Below are 24,105 nucleotides of genomic sequence, written 5' to 3'. Positions count from 1 at the left end.
TCACACACACACACACACACACACACACACACACACACACACACACACACACACACACACACACACACGGATGGTGCGAATAATTGCCATGCATATCAGCGGGTTTACCTTGACAGGGGTGTTAAAAGATAATTTTCTTACCTGTGTTGAAATCTCTCCCCTGACACCAACTCTAATAACCTGACGCCCGTACACACACACACACACACACACACACACACACACACACACACACACACACACACACACACGTATATAGAAATAAACTAGCCGACAAAATCTTAAATGTCTTCATACTTCCATTGGAAAAAGTCTCTTAAATATCCACTGAAGCGAATCCACATAAGGAAAAGAGCAAATGAAAACGTAGAAACAGACGAGAGAAATAAAAATAAAGTGCAGGACACAAAACTCCACCAATAAAGGAGAGGAAATTATGAGTCAAGTAAATGAAACAAGAACAAAATTATTTATATAAAGAAAATCAGAACAATGAACACGAAACAAACATAAAATAACCACAAATTGAATGTGATATTAAGGAAAGAAACAATAAAGAGAAAAGTTTGAAGGAAAAAAAAACATAAAGACTAACTTACACATGATAATGAATAAGAAATAAGTAATGAAAAGTTAATAAAAGAGGATGGCAAGGGAGAAGGCTTCAAGGAGAGGGAAGAGAAGGAAAAAAATAAGAGAAGGCGAGGGGATGACGGCAGGACAGGGCCATGCATGCCACAATGGGCTAATCACCAACAGTATTTCAGCCAATTATTCCCTCACGTCCTCTGATCCCTTCTCCTCCTCCTCCTCCTTCACATCCTCCATTTCGTATTCTTTCTTCCGTTTATTCCTCTTATCTTCATTCAATTCCAGGTTATTGCATTTGCTTCATACGTATCCCTTCCTCCTCCTCCTCCTCCTCCTCCTCCTCCTCCTCCTCCTCCTCCTCCTCCTCCTCCTCCTCCTCCTCCTCTTCACGCTACTTGGAATTAGTTCCCAAGCAGCCTTGTAAGAAACTAAATGAATGTCACTGTTTGGTTATTCCACGTGATTCTCTTCTTACATCTCTTCCTTCTTCCCCCTTCTCCTCCTCCTCTTTTTATCTTTCTTATCATACCTACTACTTCTCTCACGCCTCGCTATTGTTTTGTCTCATCATTTTCACCGATAATCAACATTTCTTGCATATTTTTCACCATTTCATGAAAGTGGACATTACACTAAACATGCTCCATATTCTACTGAGAACAGAAAACCACAATGTAAGACTGAATATGACACCACACTCACCAGTTTGCCTTCAACGGACTCCCTTACACGCCCAAGAATCGAGAACCCTGCAAGAAAAGCATAAATAAAATCATATAAGAATAACAAATAAATAAATAAAAGGAACTTACTCGTAGTTTACGTGTTCATCATCTGCTTCAGTCCAGGATTCGTAAGTATATACAAAAACAAAAGAATAAAAGGAAAACCGCAAGAAGCCAATGACAGTCCCTGTATAAAAACACACAGACCTCTATCCACCTACCATTCCTATACATAAAATCTACCTATTAACTCGCCACTAAAATAAAACCTGATTATTGAGTGCATTCCATCAACAACCACTCTATCTGAGAATTAACTTCTATCTCCTCTTATGTCCAACTCTCGGTATTTCTTGTCCTGTCTTGATTTAACTCCCAACTTTAAAAATCTAGTCTGCATCACCCTTGTTGGAACATTTAGGCCATTCAAATACCAGTTTCATATCCCCCTCTCAATCTACACTTCCTCAAAGAATGCATATTTTAGAAGCTTTAAAGTCCACACCACTCACCCAAACCACCGACTCACCAATGGCTTACTGTGATAAATTATGATTATACAGGAGGGCTTGACATGTTTGGAGGGAGGAATGAAGGTAATGTAAGGCTGGGCAGAGAGAAACGGTGATGGGGAAGGCAATGATGACTGTTGTATGTGTGTGTGTGTGTGTGTGTGTGTGTGTGTGTGTGTGTGTGTGTGTGTGTGTGTGTGTGTGTGTGTGTGTGTGTGTGTGTGTGTGTGTGTGTGTGTGTGTGTGTGTGTGTGTGTGTGTGTGACACCTGTCAGTCCATCAGTCGGGTGTTGTCACTCTCGATCTCACCTGTCAACCTGGGCACTCTTATTACCAGCTAACTGACACGGTGGGAGGGGTGCTCAGGTATGTGGGAAGGGTCGGGAGACGAGAGAGAATAGGATGAAGAGAAAAAAAAAGATAATTAAAGAGGAAAACGAAGAAAAGACTATAGTACTCTCCCCCCTCTCTCTCTCTCTCTCTCTCTCTCTCTCTCTCTCTCTCTCTCTCTCTCTCTCTCTCTCTCTCTCTCTCTCTCTCTCACGCTGCAATACACAACCTGGGGGAAAAGGAAACGAAAACAAGGCACACGGCACGAGTTAATCCTCCTCCTCCTCCTCCTCCTCCTCCTCCTCACATTCATGATCCAGTCTCCACAGCCCCACTGGTCCACACGCCCTCCATGCCCTCCGCATCCTCCTCCACCACCGCCACGCCCCTCAGAGTTTCCCCGAAGGCAGCCTTGCGTTTACAGGTCCTCAGCTCGACGCACACCGGTAATCTGCCGCCATCATTTTCAATCTGAACCTTCGGACTTGTTTATGTCTCTCCATTAAGGTCCATCTTGATTCCCGGCCCCTTTTGTGTGTGTGTGTGTGTGTGTGTGTGTGTGTGTGTGTGTGTGTGTGTGTGTGTGTGTGTAAAGTAGGTGTGGTATTTGTGGAAGTAAGAGAAGCACTAGTTTTGTAAAGTTTTTGTATATTTTATTCATTGCCTCTGTCTCGCCGCAACAGCAGGATTTGAGCCATAAATTGTGATGTTTTTTTTTCTCTCTCTCTTTTATGTTGTGTGTGTGTGTGTGTGTGTGTGTGTGTGTGTGTGTGTGTGTGTGTGTGTGTGTGTGTGTGTGTGTGTTTCCTCTAGCCTTTCTCGAAAACTGCATCATATAACAGAATAAAAAGATATCACCACATACGGCAGTCTTATATGTTTCACATACATAACAAACAAGTCGTGATGGAACTTGCAGACAATTTCGAGCCACAACGCAAATCACCCTTCAGAACAAACATTCCACCACTCACTCCACTCTGCTCCCCACCCATGCAATTCACACGTCACACACTGAACGGCCTCGTCACAACCACAAATAATGACTGGCAATGAGACAGACAAACACAATCCAAGGCGTGGCAGGTTCTGTAAACTCGGCACATTCAGCAAGTCCTTAAGCACAACCTGACACGTCGAAGGTTTCCTCTTGCTTATCAGAGCCGAGATGATTTCAATGATTTGTTAAGACGTGATTGATGCATCGTATTCTTCAGTGTTGCTCATGTAAACATTCCAAAAACGCAAAATCGAGCAAAATATCTTGAAAGTTTTCCCGGGACGATGCCCGTTACTGTACATCAATACTGGGAGAAAATAAGTGGCTTCCTTTTGGTATATACTTGTATCTTTAAGTTTTAAGGACGACAACTGGTTTATGATTCATTGTGAGTTTCAAAACACTATTTATTGTAATTTTGGATTTGCTTTAGGGTTGTTGTATTTTGGATTGCTATCTTCAGTTCGTGGATCCCATTTTTTTTTTTTTTTGTTATCCTTGGCCAGAGCCTCTATTGTATACTAAATAAAAAAGATATGGAGGAGTCAATTTAAGCGTCTCATGCATAATTTCTTATTGCAATTAATTCACAAAAGCACCTTGACGTCTCACATAGCCACTTGGGAGGAGTGTGGCAGCAGTGAAGAGACCTTGCTTACTCTGATCTTTCAAGAAAACACTGGACAGATTCCTCAAGTGCACACAAAAAGTTATAGTCGCCACATCTTAACATCAGGACAGCGAGACACAATAGCCTTGACCATTCCGAACTGAAGAAAGAGTGCAATTATATCTTCGATTCACCAAAAATAAACCTACTGCTTGTGAAGGAGCGGGAGCATCTGGCGTCCAACATCAACACCTGTGCACCACCAGCACTGATGGATAGCACTGCCCCGAAACTCATTGCCAGGATCATCCCCCATCAATAAGAAAGTGGCAATGTTTATCATGAATATAATTACAAGATCGTAGCTGCTGCATGGTTGAGGAAAAAAAAAAACATTAGGTTCGTGACTGAAATGATAGAAAATTACTGAATACAAATAAAAGGAAGAACAAAAGTGAAAGTAATATCAACACAAGCAACACAAATTCACAACGAAACAAAACAATAATGATGCAGAGCTATTAAATCCAGCCTCCTCATCGCACATGAAAGGGGAAGATGGAGGACTGGTAGCCGAAAGTGAGGGTGGAGAGCAACGGTGAGCAATGGAGAGGGCGAGGCCAAGAGAAGACGGGGTGAATATCTGCCGTCATGCGGACCTCTGCCTGTAAGATCCAAGAAAACCGGAACAAGGAATCGATTACCACCCAACTGTGAGTCTTGCTAATTACCTTCACACAATAGAACCATTTGTACTCCCACCTCTCCCACCCCATACCTGCTGCCTCCCCCAGTCCCCCATTCTTCTCCCTGCTCTCCTCCCACTCCCTGGACTTTAAGACTTGTGTTGTTGCTCCTTTTTTCCCCATCCCTGCCTCTGGCTCGGGACGGGTCAAGGGTCACGTGTTGGTGTCCCTTAATTTGTCACTAAAGGAAAAGAAAGGCAGATGGTAGTAGGGGCAGTGTGTGTGTGTGTGTGTGTGTGTGTGTGTGTGTGTGTGTGTGTGTGTGTGTGTGTGTGTGTGTGTGTGTGTGTGTGTGTGTGTGTGTGTGTGTGTGTGTGTGTGTGTGTGTGTGTGTGTGTGTGTGTGTGTGTGTGTGTGTGTGTGTGTGTGTGTGTGTGTGTGTGTGTGTGTGTGTGTCAAGGGTCATCAAATGTACCTCACTGGCTGGGATAATGTTAGCAACAATAGACTTTGTAGTTCTTTTCTTTGTCCGCCAAGCAACGTCTGCGAAGGTCACATGCTACGTCGCGTGAGGGTCAAAGAGTAAAAGTTAAGACGGGAGAAAAATATATGGAGAACCACAGGCATTCTTCTGAAATTTGTGGACGAGCTTAAATATGCACAGCATGCTACGAAGAAAAGATTCGCCTGCCTGTATCTCCATAAACCGGACTGGAGACACACACACACACACACACACACACACACACACACACACACACACACACACACACACACATACATGCATGCATGCACGTACGGACGCACGCACGCACGCACACCACCAGGGTGCTAATTAAAAACCAGGTGGATAAAATTAATCCCAGGTGAGGGGCCATTAGCGGCGAGGTGGACGCTGCCCGCGCGACGCCGCGACCCCCATTATCCTCAGTGAGCGGCACACCGCCGCATTACGCTGCCACGCTTACCGCGCCACTAATAAATGGCCTCCCAAGGTTATCCCAAGGTCACGGCGTGTCCTGTACCTGTGTACCTCTGTGCTGCACCACCTCCCTACCACCCCCAGCCCACTACCAAGCAGCCCACCACACCACCAGAAACGTCATCAACACCTTCACTCATCAAAACATTACCAAGGTTTGGTCTTAATGTACCTTTCTTGATAAAAACATAAATATTTCAAACCACAAGGCAAATCTGTATTATGCAGACAGCCAGGAAAGCAGACAGGTAGGGAGGCAGGCAAGTAGGCAGGCAGGCAGGCAGGCAGGCAGGTAGGTAGGCAGGTAGCTTCCCTCCCTTCCCTCCTGCTAGTTAACCTGCGCGGTGAGCGGCATCAAATCGGCCATTACCATTTGACATTAATTGCACAACGACTGTTCTGGCGGGGCCGCTGAGTGATTACCGAACCAGACACGAGGAGGGGAGGAGGAGGAAAGTAGGGGATGGATTGGTATAGAGATGGGGAGGACAGATGAGGAGCGGAGGGAGGGGGCGAGATGAGGGAGCGGTGATGTGATGGGAGGGGAAGAAACAAAGGAAGATGTAGGAGGCAGATGAAAGGCCGCAGCAAAGGTACCGACATGAGATGGAGACACGGCTGCGATGGAAGGAACACGAGCAGAAGGAAGCAACAGGAGCGCAAAGGCCCTGGAGGCGAACAAAGACACATGGACTTGTCTCTGTGTAGCGAAAAAAGAAGTAATGAAGTTTTAGGCACGAGTTTGTGTAGCAAATGAATTTTTTTTTTTTTGATTGCGTGGAAGATTACAGATAAAAATAAATGGATCATTGTACTGAGAGAGAAAGAGAAAATATATTACGGATGAGACAGAATATTTTATGATGATAAAAAGTCTCTCTCTCTCTCTCTCTCTCTCTCTCTCTCTCTCTCTCTCTCTCTCTCTCTCTCTCTCTCTCTCTCTCTCTCTCTCTCTCTCTCTCTCTCTCTCTCTCTCTCTCTCTCTCTCTCTCTCTCTCTCTCTCTTCCGAGTCGCCCAACACCTGGTGGCACGGGGCTCTGGTTGCCTCAGCCGCCCCGCGCCGCTGGGCCGCTGGATACCCGCAACAGGATCACTTTACGCCCTAGCTAATGGCGCTGACAGACCCACCACCCGCGAGCGCCGTGATGGCCGCGCTGACGCTGCATGTTACCAAGCCAGTGAGATATACGGCTGCTCTAATGCCAGGCTGAGGAAAGATTGCTTCATGAGGCACAGCAAACAAGCAGCGTCTGGACATTTGATGGATTCCCCTCGACGCCTCCTACCTCCCTCACCTGCTCATTTGCTCATGATGGAAAAAAAGTCTTGAATGGAAATATGGACGAAGCATCTTCATCACACCGTGTCGGGGGCGCGGCGTCGTTCCCCAGTCATGTGGGCGACATCCTTCTTCATCAGTCGCGGGGCATCACCTCCTCCATCATCATTATTTGAGCCTTCGTCAACACCGCCACCACCTTCCCTTCCACCTCTATTTTGTTCAAAGACTCGGCCTGGCGCACACTCCACGGTGGATAGCTCCGCGCGGTGCCGTCGACGCTGGTGGGCACGGCGACGTGGCGGGGCTTGTTATGAGGGGCGACGGTGATTACAAGCGGTGGTGGCGACGCGGCGGGTCTAGAGGGAAGCAGTGTGCGGGGCCTGGTGGGGAGGCGCGAGGTGTCCCGGGGAGTGGTGGAGACAAGTCCTTTACCTCGGCAGGGGTCCCCAGCGGCCCCATCAGTCACCCCCGCAGGGACCTCATTGCAGCCATTACAGGGGCTCGCATCCTGCCACCCCCAACCACCGCTCCCCCGCAGCCTCGTCTGCACGTCCACTCGCCGCGCCGGCCGCCGAGCTGACGCGGTGTCGTAATGGAATACAAATGGTGATAAATCATTGGCCGCTGAGACGATCGCTTCTCCATTACACCGAGATTAATTGTAGGCAGACATTGATCATCGCCATGTTATAAGGACAGAGACAGCGAGGGAGGGATGCATTGTTGGAAGGGGCGAGGTGAGGGGAGGGGCAGGATACAATGGGAGGGGACAGACGGCCGTCGTATGATAGACTTCAGGGTCATGGCATCCCCCCAAGACCCATCCCTTAATACTTCTCCATTACTGGATGAAAACAACGACAAGAATCACTGTCCCATCCCCTGCCCCTTCCCTTGCCCCTTCCCTTTTCCTTCCCTCTGGCTGGGTCAACAACCCCCGGAACAAGAGTCCCAACTAAACTAACCTTTCAAATTACCACTAAAAATCATTGAAAACCTTCCGCATTATTCTAAAAAAGCAACAAAAAAATAATAAATAAATAAATAAAACTGGAATCAGGGCAACACAAGTGTCATTATACTTTCCTGTCAATGAGAACAACACCAACTACCAGCAACAAAATAATACACACGTCAGATAGGAACTGCAGAAGGAGGAGGAAGAGGACAAAGAAGAGGAGAAGGAGGAGGAGGAGGAGGAGGAGGGGACGGCATACAACAACCTCACACCACAACAATATTACCATGCACGTCTATTACCATAGGGTAATTTTTCACTTGCCCTTCTCTTCTCGACAACGGACGGCCAATTTATACTCCTCCTCCTCTTCCTCCTCCTTTCGTACCACCACCACAACCTCGTCCCCAATTCATCATGACCGATACAATGACTTTCAACAACTTCATATTAGGAAAAACACAGAAATACGATATTTATGTACACAAATTAACATCAAGGCTAAATTTAGCAGTGCATCTCCACATAAGCAACCTCCTTCTCTTCCTCGTTCTCCTCTTCCTCTTCTTCTTCTACCATCTCCTCCTCCTTCTCCTGCAAGCGGCGGCCGGAAGGCACAATTTTAGCGACAATAAATAAGGATAGCCGAGGGAAGCCCTGCCGTGCCCTCCAGTGGTGGACTCCGGACGTGGCTTCCCTACCAAGAGGCGGGTAGCGACGGAGGCCTTGTTATACCTCACCGCAGCGCCCTAATGAGGCGACACCTGGCACCTGGAGACCACCTACCTACACGTGGCACCTTTGACTATCAGTACTATGCCTTTCATTGTTACTACTTATTCACATCACAAGAGTTACAGTGTGCGTCGAAACATCCAAGTCTTAATCTATATCGTTAGAATATATTACTGTGTTTTGTGATTGGTGGCGGTTGTGGTGGTGGTGAATCATCAATTAAAAACTAAATAATCGCGCTATCAGACACTTAAATGGCAATTACATACAGACACACACACACACACACACACACACACACACACACACACACACACACACACACACACACACACACACACACACACACACACACTTCACTCCAAAAAAAGATACAGACATCGACCATTTCTTCCCTCGCCTATTATCCTTCCTTCCTTCACGCCTCCTATTCACCTCCCATTCGCTCCCTTCCCTGAGCACCGCACCGCCACACTGCCCCTTATAATGGTCGCTTGGGGTCCCATTATTTTCCATTAACGTAATTATTCTGAGATTTTTTTTTTAGATTATCAATGTCTTTAGTTAACAACCCACCTCCACACACACACACTCTCTCTCTCTCTCTCTCTCTCTCTCTCTCTCTCTCTCTCTCTCTCTCTCTCTCTCTCTCTCTCTCTCTCTCTCTCTCTCTCTCTCTCTCTCTCTCTCTCTCTCTCTCCCAGGTACAAATAAGAGGCATTATAGAAACAAAACAATAAATCAAGCCTTGGCTCTATTGCCACAGGAAATCTTTTATAACCAAGGCCCAGCCAAGCCCAGGGGCCCAAGCGGCGTCCTCCCGCCCACCACACACTCAATAACCTCCACAAAGAGCCTCATCTCCACTCATCTCCACCTGCCTAACACGGAGGCGACGCAGCACGCGGGCAATGCATCACCAGGACGCTACCGAAGGGCAAAGCGAGTGTAGCGAGGGGAAGGAGGGGAAGGGGAGTGAGGAAGGAAAGCGGAAAGGGGATCTGCGTTCAAGTAGGGGATGGACCGCTGCTTCGTATATGAATAGGTGACAGCGTCCACCTCGCACCACAAAGTAATGGCTGCTACCTCCACCTCCACCTCCACTGCCATGTTCATCCTCCTCTTCAGCGCTCTCTTCTGCATTCAGTTCCTGCGCACACACACACACACACACACACACACACACACACACACACACACACACACACACACACACACACACACACCCTGCGGTAAGGTTAACTTGGTTGGGGTAATGCAGCGTCTTGGGGAATTATAAGTGAAATAAATATCCTTAACTTCCTGGCGTGGAAGACCCAGTGCCAGGAGCGGCGAGAGGAGGAGGAGGAAGGTACGCCCAAATTCTTCGCTCAGGCGGGGAGGGAGTGGCTCGACAAGGTCCACTCCCGACTGGAAGAAGGACGAAGACGGGCGAAAAGTGGAGTGTCATGAAACTGGTCCCCGCGTCTGTCCCTCACCAAACACCTCGTCGCCGCATTTTTTACTTGTACTAAATCAATTACACCATTTATCCCGCGCTGTGGCCCAATTACCCCGAACAGCGCTGCGGGCCGACGCTTCGAAGTGCCTCCTGCTGCTACTGCTGGTGCTAGCTGGCTGGCTGAGGGAAGGTTGGAGGGATGGAGGAACGAGGCGCTGAAGGCTGAAGGCTGAAGGAGGACGGGGGGAGGGAGGGACAGAGGACAAGAGGAGGTGGAGCTCATGTCCACTTGACGAGCAGTGATTTACCATAATTGTTCGTCCAAAAGCTCCATCATGGCCCTACTCATCGCACACTCACCCTCTCTCTCTCCCTCTCCCTGCCACCGCGCCACCGCCCAGTCACTGCGGCCTTGACACTCTCCACAAACACTCCAAGCAAAATAAACAAATACAAAGGGCGTCAAGACATGCAGCGTTAACATGCAGCGTTTGGCGATAAGCGCGTGACAGCGACACCTCAGACACTCCGAGACGCCCTTCCGATGACCCCACATCTGCCACATCTGCAAGATGCGCCGCATGTGTACACAAGAGGGGCGACACGCGCACTGACACTTTACCGGTTCATGTACGTGTGTGTGTGTGTGTGTGTGTGTGTGTGTGTGTGTGTGTGTGTGTGTGTGTGTGTGTGTGTGTGTGTGTGTGTGTGTGTGTGTGTGTGTGTGTGTGTGTGTGTGTGTGTGTGTGTGTGTGTGTGTGTGTGTGTGTGTGTGTGTGTGTGAAGCTGAGCCCGTGGTGAAAGTTATAGAAGGAACAGACAGACAGACAGGCAGACAGACGCATTCCTAGGGGCTGAGATTCAAAGAGTGGTGCGAGGGAGGGAGGGAGAGAAGAGGCCATGGGGAAGGAGGGGAAGGGGAAGGAGTTAGTAATAAGGGACGAGGAGGAGGAGGAGGAGGAGGAGGAGGAGGAGGAGGAGGAGGAGGAGGAGGAGGAGGAGGAGGAGAGAGAAGGGGAGGACCTCTTCAGAGAATGGATTATCATTTTTTGCCTACCCGCTTTGACTTGCCAGACTGTGATTTCTCTCTCTCTCTCTCTCTCTCTCTCTCTCTCTCTCTCTCTCTCTCTCTCTCTCTCTCTCTCTCTCTCTCTCTCTCTCTCTCTCATATATCGTCGTTGTATAACTACGCCCAGTCTACCCCGGTCACTTCAGATTTGCTCTCCCGGACATTAAGAATCAAAAGAAGATGAGGAGGAGGATCAGACGGGATTACACGGGAGGCTGGCTGGCTTACGACGTGGTTACCTGCTTACTACAACTCTGATTCTGAGAGGAGGAGGAGGAGGAGGAGGAGGAGGAGGAGGAGGAGGAGGAGATTAACCACATCACCACCAACCTTCAACAACCTCCACCACATCCCTCCCTAAGACACAACCCCCTCCGCCTCTGTCCCAACCCCCCACCACCTCCACCGCACCCTTGACAAACCCAGGCTCGGGACGCACCCTCGAGGGCACAAAACCTCGACAAAACCTCAGAAATACTCGACATTCCTCTCTACCTGAGCGGACGGCGGAGGGAGGGGAGGCGGAGGAGGAGGAAGAGGAGGAGGAGAGGGCTGCTGGTGGAAGGTGAGCGAAGATTATTATATAATTTCAGTATGTTTCGACACCCCAGTGAATAGGAGGTGAAAGGAAAAGGTAAATAAATAATGTCTATAGATAAATCTGAGCGTTTCTGTGGCTTTGTTTGCTTTTTTTTCTGTTTTATTTATTTTTTTCTACCTATTGGTGTCAGTTATTTATTACACTGGTGCCAAATATTAATGCAGGATCTTGACGCCTTCTGTTCCTCCTCCAGGATTATTCAGTCCATTCGTTCCGGCCGGAGAGAAGGAGGAGGAGGAGGAGGAGGAGGAGGAGGAGGAGGAGGAGGAGGAGGAGGAGGAGGAGGAGGAGGAGGAGGAGGAGGAGGAGGAGGAGGAGGAGGAGGAGGTGGTGGGGGAGGAGGCAAAAGAACAAGAAAAAAAGAAAAACAGGCACCTTGAAGAGAAGAGTCTGTCCTTACAACCTCCAAAACTGGTCACTAAAAATCTCTCTCTCTCTCTCTCTCTCTCTCTCTCTCTCTCTCTCTCTCTCTCTCTCTCTCTCTCTCTCTCTCTCTCTCTCTCTCTCTCTCTCTCTCTCTCTCTCTCTCTCTCTCTCTCTCTCTCTATCTGTCGCTTAACTGGATTCCTCTCTCTTTAAGGGTCCGGATAATCACAACGGCTTCTTCCTCCCGCCAGCCTCCGCCCTCTGTTCCGGTGTCTCCCACCTCCCACCGCCTTGCGTCTCGCCACTTGCAGCAGATTCCGGACGCGTGCTCATCCGTATCCGGCCAATAATATCCAATCTGACCAATTCAACGCATCTACCGTACTCTTGATACTTACGAGTCTTTTTTTCATGTTATCCTGTGTCTAGCTGGCTTCTGTGTGCGTTTATCAGAAGGAATGTTTTTGTTGTTGTTGTTGTTGTTGTTGTTGTTGTTTTCCATCTTATCATGTGTGTGAATGTGAATGGGACTTCTGTGTTCATTTATCAAAGGAGAGGTTCTGTTTTATTTTATTCTCTATATGAAAGTTAATCTGGGTGCAACATGTGTTTTTCAAAGGTAATGTTCTCGCTTTTCTATATTGTTTACTATTTTATCCTGTGTGCGAACGAAGGTATGGTTTCTGTGTTCGTTTATCAAAGGGGAAGTTCTTTATTTTATTCTATTATGTGTATGAACGTTAATCTGGATGCAATGTGTGTTTTTTTTCAAATGTAATGTTTTTTTTTTCTTTTCCTGTCTTATCTTGTGAGTGAATGAGAATGTGGATTATTCTTTTTTTTCAATCTTATCCTGTACATGAACAACAATTTGGCTGCTGTGTTTGTTTATGAAAGGGAATGATTCTACTGCCCGTCTCTAAAAATACTGGTCTTAAAGGTGTGTTTAGAATTGAGACTTTCACTAATCGGCTCTCCATACCTTCCACTCTCTATTGAATAAAACCTGTAGGCTCCTGGTGAGTGTGCGATGAGTTTTTTTGAAGCAGTGGGTGTTTTTTTTTTTTAACAGACATTTTTTTCGTCTTCCTCCTTGTTTGACTTAAATAACCAAAAAGTTCTTATTTGGAATTTAACCAGTCTTCTATTCCTTATCGACTTTAACTTTCTTTAATCTTTTTTCTCCTCCTCCTCCTCCTCCTCCTCCTCCTCCTCCTCCTCCTCCTCCTCCTCCTCCTCCTCCTCCTCCTCCTCCTCCTCCTCCTCCTCCTCATCCCGATAGATAAAAAAAAAAAAAACTCATCTCACACAGCAATTAAACAAACATTTCTAAAATCTTGCTCACATCCTTCCCTCCTTACTCCCTTCATCTACTCGTAGCGTAACCAGGACCTCCCCCTCCTCCTCCTCCTCCTCCACCACCCACTGCGCCACAGAAGTGAAGAGCAACCTCGCAAACCTGCCCTGACACACCTGTCTGCTACACACCTTCTCCACACACGTGCTCCCAACATCTGGTCCTCCCCCTCACACTTTCCACATGTTACTCAGTCAGGAACCAACAGCACCTGGCTCGACACCTGCTATCATGCCCAGTATCGCCCATCTGGACGCCCACACCTGTTTCCTCACCTCACCCACACCTGCATTGATAGTCAAGAGCATTACTAAAGCTTACATACTTAGGGTGAAGGCACTGGAAGACTGGAAAGTTCCGGGATGCCTCACAGTTTAGGATTATTTTTTTTTTCTTTTTTTCAACGAGAGTGAAATTAAACAAAGGATAATCGGTTAATGGAAATACTTCACGCATCCGGACTCGTTTGTGTTGATGAACAGCAGGTGGTGACCATCAGAGAGAGAGAGAGAGAGAGAGAGAGAGAGAGAGAGAGAGAGAGAGAGAGAGAGAGAGAGAGAGAGAGAGAGAGAGAGAGAGAGAGAGAGAGAGAGTATCCGGTTAATGTCCTAGTCATGTCTTGTGTGTATGTGTGTGTGTGTGTGTGTGTGTGTGTGTGTGTGTGTGTGTGTGTGTGTGTGTGTGTGTGTGTGTGTGTGTGTGTGTGTGTGTGTGTGTGTGTGTGTAAACAATAATAAACGTTTCTCTCTCTCTCTCTCTCTCTCTCTCTCTCTCTCTCTCTCTCTCTCTCTCTCTCTCTCTCTCTCTCTCTCTCTCTCTCTCTCTCTCTCTCTCTCTCTCTCTCTCCTTCATCCCCTCATCATCTCCATCCATCCTGTAGTGAAAGGAGGAGGAGGAGGAGGAGGAGGAGGAGGAGGAGGAGGAGGAGGAGGAGGAGGAGGAGGAGGAGGAGGAGGAGGAGGAGGAGGAGGAGGAGGAGGAGGAGGAGGAGGAGGAGGAGGAGGAGGAGGAGGAGAAGGAGAAGGAGAAGGAGGAGGAGAAGGAGAAGGAGGAGGAGGAGGAGAGGAGGAGGAGGAGGAGGAGGAGGAGGAGGAGGAGAGGAGAGGAGGAGGAGGAGGAGGAGAAGGAGAAGATGAGAAAGGGGCACAAACTGTCAGCTCCCAATCAATTTTCAACACGACTTTAAAGTTTACACTTCCACAAATCTCTCTCTATCTCTCTCTCTCTCTCTCTCTCTCTCTCTCTCTCTCTCTCTCTCTCTCTCTCTCTCTCTCTCTCTCTCTCTCTCTCTCTCTCTCTCTCTCTCTCTCTAATAAAAATTAATAACAACACAGCTAAGATAATATTCGCTAGTTAATAAGTGGGGTGCTGTTGCCTGCATTCCATTTAAAAAGAAAAAAAAAAGAAAAAAAGACGAAGATTAACAGACACATCCCAATGAATACTAAATAACAGTAGAGAGAGAGAGAGAGAGAGAGAGAGAGAGAGAGAGAGAGAGAGAGAGAGAGAGAGAGAGAGAGAGAGAGAGAGAGAGAGAGAGAGAGAGAGAGAGAGAGAATTAATACTATGTGACCTGAAGTAGCAGAAAAAAAGCAAAAATTATATCCGTGTTGGCTCTGCCAAATATTAATTCTTGTAACATTTACCATTATCAAAAGTAGAAAAGAAATTGAGTATTAATTAAGAAAATACAACTCATAAGAAATCCACTGGAAGGGAGGATTGTAAAATGTATAAAATAAATGTTGAAGAAAAGAAAGGTAAAATGAATATAGAAGAGAGAGAATGATAACACGTATATAAAAGAAAATTAAAACAACTCACATAAGAAATAAACATATTAAGAGGATAGAAAATCATTAAAGGATGAACAGAAAAAAAAAATTAAAAATATGTATAAATGAAGGAATGATATAAGAAACAGTTATAAAAAAAAAGAAAAAAAGAAAGGAAGGATGAAAGAAAAAATAGAAAAAAAAGTTGAAAATAATAAAGTTCAAAAACAGGTCGTAACAAACCTGATTCCTTGTAAACTTGACCGAGAGACTTGTAAACATGGCACGTGACTTACCTAGATACAGGTCATGGAGAGAGAGAGAGAGAGAGAGAGAGAGAGAGAGAGAGAGAGAGAGAGAGAGAGAGAGAGAGAGAGAGAGAGAGAGAGAGAGAGAGAGAGAGAGAGAGAGAGAGAGAGATTACAATAACCTAAGCGATAAACAAACCAATATTTTTTCTCTTTACTAGTGACTGGCTCAATTAGATCTGTCAGCATATTTTATATCATTGTAGCTTTGGTGTTCCGCCTTCACACTGCGCAGGCAAACAATGCGGAGCAACTAGTGATTCTGGTAAATAAATGTGCCGTGTGCTTCTCTCTCTCTCTCTCTCTCTCTCTCTCTCTCTCTCTCTCTCTCTCTCTCTCTCTCTCTCTCTCTCTCTCTCTCTCTCTCTCTCTCTGTTACCCACAATTCTCATTATCTTTAATTTCATACAACCCTTGTTCTTCCTATCTCTCTTTTTCCTCCTTTTTAAACTGTCTTGCATATTCACTTCCTCAACTCTCTCTCTCTCTCTCTCTCTCTCTCTCTCTCTCTCTCTCTCTCTCTCTCTCTCTCTCTCTCTCTCTCTCTCGGGTGCTGTCAGATTATCGTGGTCCAGAGGCTTCCAAGAGGCTCTCAAGACGCTTACCAACACTTATGCGCCGTGTCGGGGTGTTGCCTCCTCCTACTCCTCCTCCTCCTCCTCTTCTCTCCTCCCGTGCTCCCTCCATCCATTCCTCCTTTCTTCTCCTCCCCTCCCACTCTACCTGTTCTCAACTTTCTTCATCTCCTTTTCTGTTATTTCTCTTTTCTTTCCCCCCCCCCTCTCTCTCTCTCTCTCTCTCTCTCTCTCTCTCTCTCTCTCTCTCTCTCTCTCTCTCTCTCTCTCTCTCTCTCTCTCTCTCTCTCTCTCTCTCTCTCTCTCTTGCTGAGTTTTCCTTGTCTATATATAACTCGGTGACCACAAGAAAAGACAGGTTGAGGTAGCAGAGAAAGAGAGAGAGAGAGAGAGAGAGAGAGAGAGAGAGAGAGAGAGAGAGAGAGAGAGAGAGAGAGAGAGAGAGAGAGAGAGAGAGAGAGAGAGAGAGAGAGAGAGAGAAAGAGAGTCCACTACACAGATACCTTCCTGACAAGAGTTGAAGTCCCTCTACAGACACTAATCCCCATCCACTACCTCTCTCCTCCTCCTCCTCCTCCTCCTCCTCCTCCTCCTCCTCCTCCTCCCTAGGGCCTCGCATACCACGTCACATCTCCCGCTCAAGGCGCTGACCTCTGACCCGCGTCCTAACAGTCACGCTGCCCCACAAAGGCGTCTGCTGGGTGCCTAGTGACTGCCTACACACGTCCACTCTTGCGTGTAACATGAGCCGCACAAGCCCCCTCCACCTGGCTGAGTAAACACCACCACCACCACTACCACCACCACCACCACTACTACTACTACTACTACTACTACTACTACTGCCTCCACCACCACCACCAAGGAACCACCATCACAGCCACTGCCTCCACTACCACCGCCATCATCATTGACATCACCTCTAGTCACCCCCACTGACAGTATACAACCATCGTGTGTGTGTGTGTGTGTGTGTGTGTGTGTGTGTGTGTGTGTGTGTGTGTGTGTGTGTGTAAGTGGAGTCTCTCATTTTTACATCTCCGCATACGTCATCAGCCCACCCACCCTCTCTCTCTCTCTCTCTCTCTCTCTCTCTCTCTCTCTCTCTCTCTCTCTCTCTCTCTCTCTCTCTCTCTCTCTCTCTCTCTCTCTCTCTCTCTCTCTCTCTCTCTCTCTCTCTGGACGCCGCTACTGAAAGAGAGGTACACTCGGGAACACAAATAGCGGGGAGTAATTTACCTGCCCGACGGAGACACCCACAAATTGAACTCACCTGTGAACAAGAGAGAGAGAAATTAGTGAACGCCAAACGTACGTGAGAAGAGGTATTGTATGTATTAAGGCAACAACAACAACACAAAAACAACAACAACAACAACAATTACAACAACAACAATAACAACAACAATTACAACAACAACAACAACAACAACAAGAACTACTACTACTACTACTACTACTACTACTACTATTTTTTTTATGATGGTAATGGTGATGGTTATGATGATATCGATAGTGGCGGCCGTGAGGTAGTAAATGAAAATGAGTGGTGGTGGTGGTGTTGATAGCCGTGTTCGTGGTGGTGGTGGTGGTGGTGGTGGTGATGGAGGAGGGGACAAGGGGATAAGTGAAGACAAATGGTGATGGCAATGGTGTAGCCTGCAACGGTAACATTGGTGGTGGTGGTGATAGTCAGGTAAGAAACGATAATGGTGGTGACGGTCAAGTGACAGCGGCAAAGGTCGTGGTGGTGACAGTGGCGCTGATGGTGGAGACAGTGGTGTTGGTAGCACTAGTGGTGGTGACCGCTGTGAATGTATTACCAGTAGTAGGGGTGGTGGTTGTAGTTGCAGTAATCTTGGGGATATGGTGGTGGTGGTGGTGGTGGGAACCGTGGAGAGGCTGAGGAGCCGCAAGCATGAGTCCAGCTGGTGGTAATGCCATGATAATGAGGCAATTAGCGAGCCGCGTGAGAGAGAGAGAGAGAGAGAGAGAGAGAGAGAGAGAGAGAGAGAGAGAGAGAGAGAGAGAGAGAGAGAGAGAGAGAGAGAGAGAGAGAGAGAGAGAGAGAGAGAAATACATCTCAACCCTAAAAAAATTAAAAAATACCACCACCACCACCTTCAGCCCCTCCTGCAGCAGCTCGCCTCTTGGTTTATCCATCACATATTAATTGCCGTCCAGCAACACCGTCGAATCCAATCTGTGCTCCAAGGCTACCGACCAGATCCATCCCAAGGCCAGGGAGAGAGAGAGAGAGAGAGAGGGAGAGGGAGTGGGAGAGGGAGGGTGAGCGAGTGAGGGAGTGGTGGGGTGAGATGAAGCAACAGAGAGGCTGGTGGTGGGTGGTGAGGTGGTGAGTGTGGGAGAGGAAGAGGGAGGAAACGTGGGAGGGTATAAAGAGATGCATGGAGGATTAGAAGGAGGAATAAGAGGAAATTGTGACTAAAGAGAAGGAAAATTATTAAAAAAAAAATGGTTAGTGGAGGAATAGGAAGAAAAAAAAAAAGAAAATACAGAAGTATACAGATTAGAAATACGGAGGGTTGGAGGAATAGAAGGAGGAATAAAAGATAGTAACTAAAAGAGAAGGAAGATTATAAATACGAAGATCTGATGAAGGAAGAGAAGGAGGAATAAGAGAAGATAGTAACTAAGAGAGAAAGAATATTCGAAACAGGAAAGGTTGGTCGAGAAGCCAAAGGGGGAATAAAAAGAGGGATAAGAGGACATAGTAAATAAGGAATAAGAAGATCAGAAATAGGAAAAGTCATGTGTTTAGTATAGAATAAGTATATAAACTGAAAGAATAAAAGAGATGGAGAGGAGAGGTTACAAAGACAAAGGAAGGGATTAAGAAAGGGATTAAAGAGACGCAAGGAGGAACAGAAAAATAAAGAAAAGATTAAATAAAGAGAGAATATGTAATACGAAAAAAAAGTTGCTTAGTTTAATATATGTGGCAGAGTACAGCAGTAAAATAGATACAATAAAGGAGGGGAGAAGACGGAGAGGTTAGAAAGACGGAGGAAGAAGGAAAGGGAAGAACAGAGAGAGAACGAGAGATGGATAGTGGCTGGAGAGAATGAAGATCAAAGTAAGAAAAGAAGCTTGCTGTTTTAGTCAAGGAGCAGTAGAGAAGTAAAAAGAAGGAAGGGTTGATGAGAGGGAGATGAGACTGAACGAATAACAATAGAGAAAAAGAGACATGATACAAAATTAATATAAATGAAAATAAAGCGAAAAAAAATAAAATGAAAGATATATAAGACAGATATAAATAAAATGGACGTACATGTTATAGAACGATAAAAAAATAAAAATAGGAAAAGAAGAAAGAATAATCACGGCACACAATGAAAGAATAAACGAAAGAAAAAGGCAACACGAATAAAACAAAGTAGGAAAAAATAATAAAGACAACGAACACCAAATAAAAGAAGAGAGTAACAAGAAAAAATCTGGGATAATAAGATTGAAATGAGATACAAGTGAGAGTGAGGACGAGACGAGAGAGAGAGAGAGAGAGAGAGAGAGAGAGAGAGAGAGAGAGAGAGAGAGAGAGAGAGAGAGAGAGAGAGAGAGAGAGAGAGAGAGAGAGAGAGAGAGAGAGAGAGAGTTGGGGGGAGGGTGAGCGGAGGGAAGGAGGGAGGACAAGTGAGGGTGGAGAGGGAGATGAGTGGCGGAGGATGGAGGGAGAGAGTGGAGGGTGGAGACGAATGTGAGATGGAGGAGGAGGAGGAGGAGGAGGAGGAGGAGGAGGAGGAGGAGGAGGAGGAGGAGGAGGAGGAGGAGGTGACCGTTCGTTCCTTCACAAGCACCTGTTCACTACTGGCTCAGAATTCCCTCTCACTGATTTACAAGAGACACGCTGACGCCCCAACACCAAGAAAGTGTCCCTTGTCATGAACTCCAGCTCGACCTTCCCTCGACCAATTCAAGCATTGCGATCATTACCAAGTTGGAAATTCACGGTCTTTTTTCGAATTTAGTTGGAAGTTCACGTCTTTCTTTACAGTTTAGTTGGAAATTCTGGTCTCCTTTTCTGTCCTGTTGGAAAATCACGTAGCTACAAATTCACGTCTTTTTCTCCACCTTAGTTGCAAATTCATGTCTTTTTCAAGCTTAGTTGCAAATTTAATACAAATACTTGAGGAGTATTTTGTCCAGTTTAGTTGCACATTCACGAAATATATATAATTTCTCCAGGTTAGTTACAAATGCATGTTTTTTTGTTTTTTTTTAAGTATAGTTTCAAACTGAACACAAGTGAGGTGTATTATAAAAATTGTATATTAAAATATAAGATTCAGGAGTCAAGAAATTATGAATACAAAAAAAAAGAACTGGAAAGAAAAAAAAAAAACTAATGAAACTGAACGTGAATTAAAAGCGAGGCATTAAAATCTGCACTAAAAATAAACAGTGGCCCACGAGTTAGTATTCATTTCCATTTTTTCCTTGTTCTAATTGTTTATTTTGCCTTCCCTATCTGCAAGGAGCGACGGGGCTGTGTGTGGTGATGGTGGTGGTGGTGATGGTGGTGGTGGTGGTATAGGTAGTCATCGTAGTACAACCATAACAAAAAACTCTAATAACAATCTCTCTCTCTCTCTCTCTCTCTCTCTCTCTCTCTCTCTCTCTCTCTCTCTCTCTCTCTCTCTCTCTCTCTCTCTCTCACCTGGAGGCAGCAACCATTACGCGTCACTCCCGAACACGCCCCTCAATCCTCCAACCCCCATCCCCATCACCTCCCCACACCCCAGCGCCACCTCAATATCCCCCACCCCACCCAAAGCCCCACGTCCCTTCCACGTCGCCCCACACATCGCCCCCTCCTCCCTCAGTCTCCTCCCGCACCAGACGAGGCACATTCCACCTTCGTCAAACACAGGAGTATCTGCCGTCTCTATGCCTCTTGTAATACCTGGCGCCTCCACCTGTGAGTATTTATGAGGGCGTCTAAATCTCGACAAGGAAGGAAGGGGTGGAGGGAGGAAGGGGAAGGGGTGGACGTGAGAAAGGACCCACACGTCCCTCATTCACCTGCCGTCAGATAAACCCTTCGCCTTCTCTGGGATTCGATTAGACGCCCCTGTGACTTGTGCGACCCGAGTTTATATGCAGTTCATAGTCTTGCCCATGCATCTTTCATCGTTCTCTTTCATCTTTCCTCTCTCTCTCTCTCTCTCTCTCTCTCTCTCTCTCTCTCTCTCTCTCTCTCTCTCTCTCTCTCTCTCTCTCTCTCTCTCTCTCTCTCTCTCTCTCTCTCTCTCCAACAATATTTTCAAGACACTTCTCGTAATTCTGAATATTCTTTTTAACCATTATCTTCTGGGACTGGCGTCTTCAAGTAGACTTCTTTAAAAGACTTTTTACTATCTTTTGTTGCCCTTGACCAGATCCCTATTTACACAAAGAAAAAAAAAAGAAAGGAAAACAATACTCTTGCAGATTCCTTCGGTATCAAGTCTTCCTAGGTAAGCACGTACAAGGGATGCTTTTCACGACCCATCTTGTGCTTTTACGAGCTCCTAATGTGTCTCGGCGCCGACTGCAGCCTGACAGCGGCGACAACGTGCATGGCATTCTCCCGCTGCTTGGACGGCCTCATAAGCATTGTATGTCTGGGCGGTGAAGGATTCCTGGCCTGCCTCTGCCAATGTCAACATGAGCACGTACACACGCACTTACATACACAAACACACTACTACGAAAGCAAATGATGCGTGAATAATAATACCACTTAACTGCATCATATTTATTCCCTTCTCCTCTTGCCTTAATACTATCACCGTTACTACTACCACCTTCACCACTATCACCATCATTACTATCATCACCATCGTTATCGAAATCATCAATATGCGTCGTCCTCTCCTCGTCCTGTCACACAATATTTCTTTCCAAGCATCAGGTGTTCCTTCCCATTCCCTGCACGTCCTCGACCACCTCGTCACCAGGTGTAGTTCCCAACAGGTGACTTTTAATCAGTGGGGTCAGCGTGAATGCAGGTGAGAGAGAGAGAGAGAGAGAGAGAGAGAGAGAGAGAGAGAGAGAGAGAGAGAGAGAGAGAGAGAGAGAGAGAGAGAGAGAGAGAGAGAGAGAGAGAGAGAGAGAGGTGGGTTGGGGGGCGGAGATGCAGATGAGGGTGAAGGTGTGGGTGATGGTGGGGCGGCTGAGGTGTGGGTGGTGGTGTGGGTGTGTTGGGTGTCGTGGTGTCTCGGGTGAGGGCGCCGCGATACCATCTCCACGGTCAGCTCTCCGCCGTTCCACAAGCACAGCCGGGCTCTAATTACCTCCTGGGTCACTGTCTCCCAGCGTCACGCCCCTCCCTCCCCTCTGCCACCACCACGCCGCCCTCCTGCTTCCTCCTCACTCTGCCTCTCATCCTCCACTCTTCCCTCTCCTTCCCTCTCTGCTCCTCCTCTCCCTCCCGCTAATGTGTTCCCCTTCGCCACAACAGACGACTAACCGCTCAAGAATGACAAACTCTTCTACCACAAAGTACCCCCGCCCTTCCCCGCTCCCTGCCCTGCTGCTGACCTCTAGTGTTACAGGTGTGGAGGCTGCCTGACGGCGCCAGGTAAACTGATCACTGCCCTCCCCGCCAAACACCTGAGAAGGTTTCCTCTCAGCCCAGCTGACGCTCTGGCAGCTCTTCATACAAAAGAAATTGTTGTCACTCCACCGCTGCTTCTAGTCTGCACGTCCCGCCCTCGTCCCCTCTCAGCGGAGAACACAAAACCACTTTCTCCATCAACCCCTTTTCGACATCAAACATTTCTGATTTCACGATCCTTCTCCCTCTTGTCTTCGCCCCGGCTCCTGACCCTGGCCTGGCAACACTTCAGCATCCCACTTTCCTATAATAGCAGGAGCAGCAACAACAACAGTAACAGCAGCAGCAGGACCCTCCTCATGGCTGGCCAACTCCCTGCCATTTCGGCTCTTGGACGTGCTCAACTCTCAGTAGCGGCAGGTTCTCCTGGTCGTGAGTCGAGCCTGATTAATTTGTCCTAAATATTAAATTACATTCCTGAGAGAGTACTTGAACCCTGCACGAGGCGCTGGAGGCTCCCGTTTGGGAGGATTTTGAAGGCGGGACTCCGCGCAACTGCTACAACATCGCAGAGACAGACAAAAGAGTAACTTTCTCTCCCGGAAAGCTCCGTGAACCAGTGTCCCTATAACGCAAAATTAGGGAACATCTGTTAATAAGCTAGGTTCAAATCAGACTTCAATCCAAGAAATGAAACGATCCATGAAAGTTTCAAGTCTAAGGTGAACACACACACCGCCACACACACCGCCACGCTGCTGCAGCTGACGTCTTCATACCTCTCTAAAGTTCAGAACTCATTGTTGCAAGACATTCTAATGCCGCGCACTTTGCACTCCCCTAATGAGCGCAGCGCCACTGTATCGTATTCAGGTGGGCAGCTAATTACGTAATCCGACCCTAATGAGACGCAGCCAGGCCGTGTCTTACAAGCGCATTGTCCCTCGTACTGATTAGCCGCGTTCAGACACTCCTGCCTTCCAATAACGCTGATAGGTTGAAATCCTTGACTCATCACTCCACTTGGAATTCGCATAACAAGCTCCCACACATTTGCTTTGGTAACTTTTGGTCTCGGTCTGATGTTTCTGTCCGGTAAATCGCTGCGGTGTCTGCTACTCGGCGCTGGGTGGTCGCTAGCCTGTGTCATGTGCACCTAAGACCTCTGCAAATGAAGGAACATCATGAACCTCCTTGTACACACCATGAAGGAACGAAGACAAGGCACACACGAAAATAAGAAGTACCGAAGTGAGGTGCTTCAGCAATAACAATGAAGTAGAAAGCAGTTATGAAGATCTGAATTTCTGTAAGGCAAAAAAGCAAGCCTGAGATGAAGCGTAAAGCAGTCAAGTGGCAAGCCATGAATGGGTAAGCAGGACTAGGGTGAAGAATAGAGAGGACAAGATGAAAGGTATGAGAGGTGAGGAGTAAGGCTTAGCTAAGGTGAAGGGTGAGGCGAGGAGGCAGGGCTGGGGTGAAGGGTGAGGCTGAGAGTGAGACAAGAGCCGGAGGGGAGGTAGGAAGAGAGGCAGGAGGGAGCGAGGAGTGGGAGTGGAGGGGGAGGCAGCAGCGGGCGGCGGGCGGGAACAGCTGGTCACTGGGAGACAATGTGGCTCACTTAACCTGTTTTGCGGAC

The 24,105-nt window shown here is 47.1% G+C and overlaps 1 long non-coding RNA gene across 1 annotated transcript in view; it reads right to left on the bottom strand.

Moving 5' to 3' along the window:
• LOC135102083 (uncharacterized) overlaps nucleotides 1-24,105 on the bottom strand; it is a 187,293-nt gene that overhangs the window by 148,758 nt on the left and 14,430 nt on the right. Inside the window, exon 2 of the long non-coding RNA XR_010269517.1 lies at nucleotides 1,294-1,340. This is a non-coding gene — a long non-coding RNA (uncharacterized LOC135102083). The remainder of the gene's footprint in view (nucleotides 1-1,293; nucleotides 1,341-24,105) is intronic.

The sequence above is a fragment of the Scylla paramamosain genome, chromosome 7 (assembly GCF_035594125.1).
Source record: "Scylla paramamosain isolate STU-SP2022 chromosome 7, ASM3559412v1, whole genome shotgun sequence".
In the NCBI taxonomy this organism is placed as follows: Eukaryota; Metazoa; Arthropoda; class Malacostraca; order Decapoda; family Portunidae; genus Scylla; species Scylla paramamosain.
Note: the sequence above shows the minus strand (reverse complement) of the source record. Positions and strands in the feature narration are given on the sequence as shown.